General features: G+C 39.8%; 1 pseudogene; it reads left to right on the plus strand.

Annotated features, from left to right (window-relative positions):
• Positions 1-2,795: 2,795 nt before the first annotated feature.
• On the plus strand, positions 2,796-3,642 carry LOC110316882 (annotated as a pseudogene).
• The last annotated feature ends 3,525 nt before the right edge of the window (positions 3,643-7,167 follow it).

Raw genomic sequence — 7,167 nt, forward strand, 5'->3', positions numbered from 1 at the left:
ATGAGGTGCATGACCCATTCCCTAAAATGATGCAGCTGATAAGGGGCAGGGCAACTGGGCAAAGTGACACCTTGTTGGTGATGTTGATCTTATACCTGCCAGGGACAAAGCAGATCAACCTAGCTTGATGCCTGACTTGGTGACCAAAGCTGTTCTATACCTAGGACAGATGAAAATCAAATCAAATAGGGTAGGCTCCCACCCAAGAGGACTTGGTTAGCACAAATTACTCTAGATTGAAGAAGAAAAGTAAAATGCAGAGATGGTTCTGTAGTTATGGATGCTGGCTGCTGTTCCAGAGAAACAGTCTCAGTTCTAGTGCAGACAAGGCAGCTCACAAGCATCTCTTTCCAAATCTAGATCTGACCTTTTCTTCTGGTCATGATGGGTACCAGACCCTGCAAAGTGCACAGGCATACAAGTAGGGAAAAAAAACCTATACGAATAGAACAAAATAAAACATCCATAAGACAGAGAGCAAAGGCTGAGAAAATAGGTAGAGGAGGTGGGGATGAATGTGGAAGAAGCTGTGTCCAACAGAGCAAATATGATCAAAATACATTGTATGGAATTCTCCAAGAACTGACATAAAATGTTTTAAATATCAGACTTCAATTTCAATAGGAGGAAAGTCAGCTCAGTTAGGAATTAGGCTCACTTAAAAACACACAATGCACAATTAGGAGCTAACAGCCTTGGAACAAGATAGCACACTGGTTAGTGGATGGAATTCTAGTAACTGGAACCATCAAGCCTAGGGGAGAGCAAGGCTATAGAGACAGAACAACAGTATAGAGACAGAAACAAACTCTTATGAGTAGGGGTATCTTTTTCCCTAAATTTACTCACTCTAGCTTTTGAAATCTGAGCCTGTTGTAAAGAGAAAGGAAGATGACCCAATGTATAATGCTTAAGTTGAGAAAATTCAGAAAAACCATCACCAAAACTTGATAAACAGGGAGAATATCTTTGTTTCTACATTAATTATCATATTCAGTTTTAAATGTTTCATTTACTGGATTCTTAGTTGGTGAATTTTATTTTAAAAACTATGTTGAATTATTGTTTTCATTATTTTATTTCATTTTCCTTTTTTTGGTTGTTGTCCGGTTTTTGGTTTTTGCTTTTGAAGCAGGATAACACATAGCCCAGGCTGTCATCATCCACCCTGAATAACAGAATGAATGACTCTGAACTCATGGCCCTTTTGCTTACACCTCTTAAGTGCTAGGGTTACAAGCTAGCACCATAGTACCTAGTTCACACAGTGCTGAAAATAGAACTTATAATTATGTGCAAGTTAGGCAATCACTGTACCTTCTGGACTATAGCCATAACTGCTTCATTTGTTTTCATAGAGTCCTGTACAAAGTAACCTCAATATGCAACTCAAAATCATGAAATGTTTGGCATTGTTAGTTGAAATGTGGGAAGTTGCCCTGTACTCAATAGCAAAAATTAGAAGGTGTTCCTCACTGTCTTTTTGAGATTTTTTAATCAGACAAAAAACTTGAGCCTGGTGAACAGGGCCTTCCTCCTCCACCAAGAAGCCTCGGGTAAGTGGTGATCTCCCTGGAATCCAAGAGAAAGAAATAACTATGCAACAGAGGCCAATTAGCTACAGAAACAGTCATTGCAGTTCTCTTGTTGCAGTAAATCTCCCAACTATGCCCCAGAAATGAAAACACAGCTCAGTTATTATGAATATATGCTGTGTGCCTAGATTGGGCAGATCTACCACTACACTACCATCTTCCACATCTATGAGACCCCCCTAGAACCTGTGGTTTCTCCAGGCAATGTGTTTCTGCTCCACTTTTCTTGTCTTCCTCCTCCTCTGTATCCTAGTCCTTTCCCTCTTACATTTTCTCCTTCTTTTCTTCCCCCTTCAGCTCCACCTTCTCTTTTATCTGCCCAATTACCAGCTCTCCTTTATTTTACAAATTAAGATGGGAAGCAAGTTTATAGGAAATCACCTGAGTGCTGACTCATTTCTTGTTCACACTCACATGAGAATGGAATTAACAACAAATATAATTAGCCCAAGAGCTAGCCACATCTCTCCTAATTGTCATCATTCCATTGGGTCCTGTCATAGCTCAGCCACATATCTACAGGATGGTCCACAAAAATACAGCTTTCTTGGGGGTATTGGTACTATACCAAGGGTCCCGTGTTATTTGCATCAGTACGATTTTACTTCCACATATGTCCTGTGGAACAGAGTGCCCATCTGTGACACACAGAAGGAGCAAGTCCTACTTTTCTCCTTCAGGTTTCTGGTGCCTGTCATGTACTGCAAACCCACCTCTGAGAAAGAGCCCTTCATAGCACACAGTTGGTTTGTTTTAGTATCACTTACAGTGATTATAAAAATCACTTTTAAATGTTTGCCAAAAGATCTTTCTTCATGTCATATTTGAAAACTATGTTTGACAAGTAATAGCTGTCTTTACTAATGACAGTATTTTTGTGCCATATACATCTCAGACATGTATTATTTTGCAAACATTTGGTAAAATTATCTGACTCACTGTTTGTGTTAGAACTTATAAACAAGGATTTCATCTCCTATGTAGTCAATGACATAATCACAACAGCTTTTGAAGTAGGACATAATTTTCAAACACATTCTATTCATTCATCAGCTGAATTATCTGTGTAATACGTTTTATATATAAATTTATAAATTGATGAGACTTATTTTAAAAGTAGAGCTTGATTAAGCTTCATAGTCACATGTTTGGGATAAACATATCTTTAAGCTCTTTAAGAAATATCAGCATTGACATGCCATAGGCATCAGCTGCCAGTCTGAAAATGGAACTGCACCCATCACTTACCACCTTATGAAAGCAAAGAGTGACTTCCAGACCCTCGAGATGACCTCCAATGACCCAGCAACATTCACAGATAAGCCCACCAGAGATGTGGAATACCAGTGCAGAGCAGATAATTGCCATTCCCACCCCGAGGTGCTCAGCGAGATCCTGAGGGTCAAGGTGATAGCCCCGGTGGATAAAGTTATGATTGCCATCCTGTCGAGTAATGAGGTACAGTCTGGAAGTGAGACTTCGGTGCTCTGTGAAAGAGGGGACGGGCCCAATCACGTTTCAGTTTTACAAAGAAAAGGAGGACAGACCCTTCCACCAAGAGGTCGTGAATGACACCCAAGCGTTTTGGCACAACAAACAAGCTAGCAAAAAGCAGGAAGGACAGTACTACTGTACAGCCTCCAACAGAGCCAGCGTTATGAGGACCAGTCCCCGAAGTAGAACTCTTACAGTCAGAGTCTTCCTTGCCCTGTGGAAGAAAGGTCTCATTGCGGTGGTGGTCGTCATTGGAGTGGTCATCGCCACCTTGAGAGTTGCAGCCAAGTGCTACTTCCTGAGGAAAGCCAAGGCCAAACAGAAACCCGTGGGGATGTCCAGGCCAGCTGCTCCACTTCTGAACTCCAACAGTGAGAAGATTTCTGAGCCTCATGTGGAAGCCAACAGCCATTATGGTTACGATGATCTTCCTGGAAATGATGCAGTAAAACCCATAAATCAAAATAAAGATCCCCAGAACATGGATGTAGAATACACAGAAGTGGAAGTGTCCTCCCTTGAGCCACACCAAGAGAACAGAAGGCTCCCTTGATGCAATTTAAGACAGCCAAGGCAGGCGCACACCCCTGGGAGGTCCTCTGTGTACCGAGAAGAGCGGCCAACGCCTGGATTGTGAGAATCCTGTGCACGTATTGATGTGCCTGTTCCCACCGAAAGTAGTAATCCTTCAGGCCAAGCCATTCAGTTTTGAACGCCCCTGCCTTGTTAATGTTGGGTATACAGAGACTCAGAGGCGCTATTGACCTGTCTTCCTTGCGTTTTGGGGAGGTGAAAGGGGGTTCCAGGAGAATAATGCCCTGGAATATTATTCTGAGGCTCAAATGTTGCGTCTCAGATAGACAGAGTGCTTCTCCGTGGGTCCTCCTGCACAGAAGCCTCCTTCTGCTCTGTCGTCAATGACTGGGTTAGGTTTTTTGTTTTGTTTCTGTTGTTCTTCTCCTTCTGGGTTGATCTTAATCTTTGGAGGTATACAGTGCTGCTCAGGTTCGCCTGGCACCTTGTGTGGCCTCCCACACACACAAAGGGAACCAGCTGACTGGGAGCAATGCCCGCGGAATGGCCCGGTCACTTGAAGACAGACCTCAAGCCGGCAATGGCAAGGCTAGAAACTGGAGCGAGTGCTTAAAGTGTGCCTTGATCTTCCTTTCCGCTCCATGCCGAAGGCCCAAAGAAGAGAAATGGCTGGCTACAGCAACTGTTATTATTATTATTTTTTAAAATAGTAAAAGCCAATGTGTACTTTTCTCACTAATTTTTCTTTATTTATTCCCCGCTAAAGCAACAGTCTCCTAAGGTCTGAGGTGTTCCCTAGGGTGGGCTTGAGTGGGTGGGCAGGAGGGACTGCCGACATTTTGAGTACTATCATACCTAACCCTCGTCGCCTTCCTTGATTGCCTCTGCCACCCAGCTCCAGGGCCCCTGAGGGGAGTTGTATTAAATAAAATTGATGTTTGCTCTTGAGCCGGGCCTGGTGGCGCATGCCTTTAATCCCAGCACTTGGAGGCAGAGGCAGGTGGATTTCTGAGTTCGAGGCCAGCCTGGTCTACAAAGTGAGTTCCAGGACAGCCAGGGCTATACAGAGAAACCCTGTCTCAAAAAAAAAAAAAAAAAAAAAAAAAAAAAAGAAATATCAGCATTAATTCATCTGCTAGCAACATAGGAATAAGTTGAAATGAAATTTTACTTTGGCCTAACCCAATTAATGGAAGTCTGGTATATTATGCTTCTTCTTCAAATGTAGCTAATTAATGGATGTAGGGTGGTCAAATGTTTCTCAGATTCGTAAAACAATAGTCTATAACAGTCATCTTATTAATTTAAAAATTAAATTCAAGAAAGGTAGAAAATAAAAAAAAAAACATGAAGTTGTCACAAGGGAAAGAAAATGGAAAAGGCATTTATTACAAAATAATGGTTACCACTTTGTGATACTTTATTCCTGGGAATTTCAACGTTTTCATTAAGTGTTAGCTCAGAAGACTTCACATGTGCTTATTCATTTAATCCATTTTTCTTACACCTTAAAGGGTTAAGGAGACACAAATGGGATATAAATTACTAGATTGGGGGACAAAACATCTGTATATATTTCATGACTGATCATATTTCTAACAATCAGAGTTTAATTTGGGGGCATATAGATACACATACATAGATATACATATACATATATATGTGTGTGTGTATACAGTATATATATATATATATATATATATATATATATATATATATATATATAAAGATTGGGCCAGAAAATGGGAAAATGCTTCTTGCTGAAAAATTTTGAAGTAGAATGGGTAACAAATCAATGGCTCAATTTCAGGCTACCACATCAATTAGATTTGAAAGTGGTAGCTCATAGTGGACTGCAGTTGCCCATTTAGACATCCTACATTCTCTGAACATCGACATAAAGCACACCTCTTTCACTGAGATCCATACCTCCCAGTGCAGAGGCTAGAAAAAAAGGGAGTTTAGATTTGGACTCCAAAGAGAATAAGCGATAGGAAAGCTTTCCCAGGTGGTTTTGAGCCATGAAAACCTACAGAGTTGCTACAATTGCAATAACCATTAATAAACTTCAATGCATTGTACATTTTTTTTAAAAATGGAATATTGGGGCCCTCCCGAGTAAAGCAGAGATCATGCAGATGCTTTGGGTACTACAATTCAACTGGAAATTTAACTGGCTGTGGGAGAAACTGCATGGACATCAAATCCTGTGCGCTAACCAAAGTACTTCTGTGTGGTTAGTTCTTTGGGACTCTTCACGTTAGGAAAGCTATCAACTGCTGATCAATTTCAAGACAATCTTAGACCCCTGAAATTACATAGTCGGTGCCAATTTAACTCTTTCTTGTAGGAAAGTAATCCTCTACACTTTTCTTTCAGTTGTATGTGTGAAGCCTCCTCAGATTGTAACACAGGAACAACGATGTTTGCTTGTTTCACAAAACAGTGCAGTCTAAATCCACCAATTTTCATGCAAGTGTCATAAAGCTCATTTTTTTCCTTGCAGCTGATATAAAGTTCCATGGTGCATATGTATTCCATTTCCTTCACTCATTTGATAGTGAACCGCTAGACTGGATTTAAATCTTGGTTATTGTAGAATGTAAAAATATACATGAATTTGTAAGCGTAACTATACTATGCTCACTAGAATCTTTGTATAAGCCCTGTTACTAGTAATTATTTTGTTGTGAATAATTTTGATTTTTGTGTTATGAAACCATGTTAGGAATACCTTGTTTGAATCCTACTATATCTTCCTTACTACATGAATTCCTCTTCTCCATGAGAAAATTTTTGCCTTGGGTCTCATAGTGAAAACCATGAACAATAAATATGCTGGCTATAGTTAGGCAATGGATTTAGGCTGGATGGAGATTATGCAACTGATTAAATCTACCAAAAATGTGCAAGTTCCAAATAGTGTCTCAGGCATGGCTGAGGTCAGAAAATGAGTACCTTTTGCAATCAAGATCTGAGTCTACATGCTGACTTTAATCTTTGTAAACATTGTCCTATGTTATAGTCAGAAGCCAATGTTCTGCCATTCTTTGTAAGCTTTTTGTTTAACACATAAATAATGAAATTAAAGCACAATGCATTTATCACCTTGTTCAGAACAGGGATCTTATTGCTGCAAACTATTTAATTAAAGTTGATGGTTTAATAGGCAGTTTCCATCTATTGCTTACACTGGGAAATAAGATTCTATTTAAAAAGAGATCCGAATTTTATTTTGGAACAACATCCTTGTCATCAGCTGGCAGAAAATGTCCCAAAGGAAGCAGAAATGCCTCTGAATAGAGACCACTGATTCTGAAAGCCAAAAGCTGTTAAATTCTTAAATGATGAAGCTCTTGAACTACTTTGGAATTGTGAAGGTGTATGTGCTTAGTTGTTGATATTTAATTGCATGTTTTCATCCATGATCACATGCCTGCTATTCTTAAGTCATGTATTTCTTTTAACACTGGAAATCTCTATTGACATTTAAAAATAATAACTTTCTTGCAATACAACACTGAATTGCACAGCTAAACCAGTA

Source organism: Mus pahari, chromosome 2 (assembly GCF_900095145.1).
Source record: "Mus pahari chromosome 2, PAHARI_EIJ_v1.1, whole genome shotgun sequence".
NCBI lineage: Eukaryota > Metazoa > Chordata > Mammalia > Rodentia > Muridae > Mus > Mus pahari.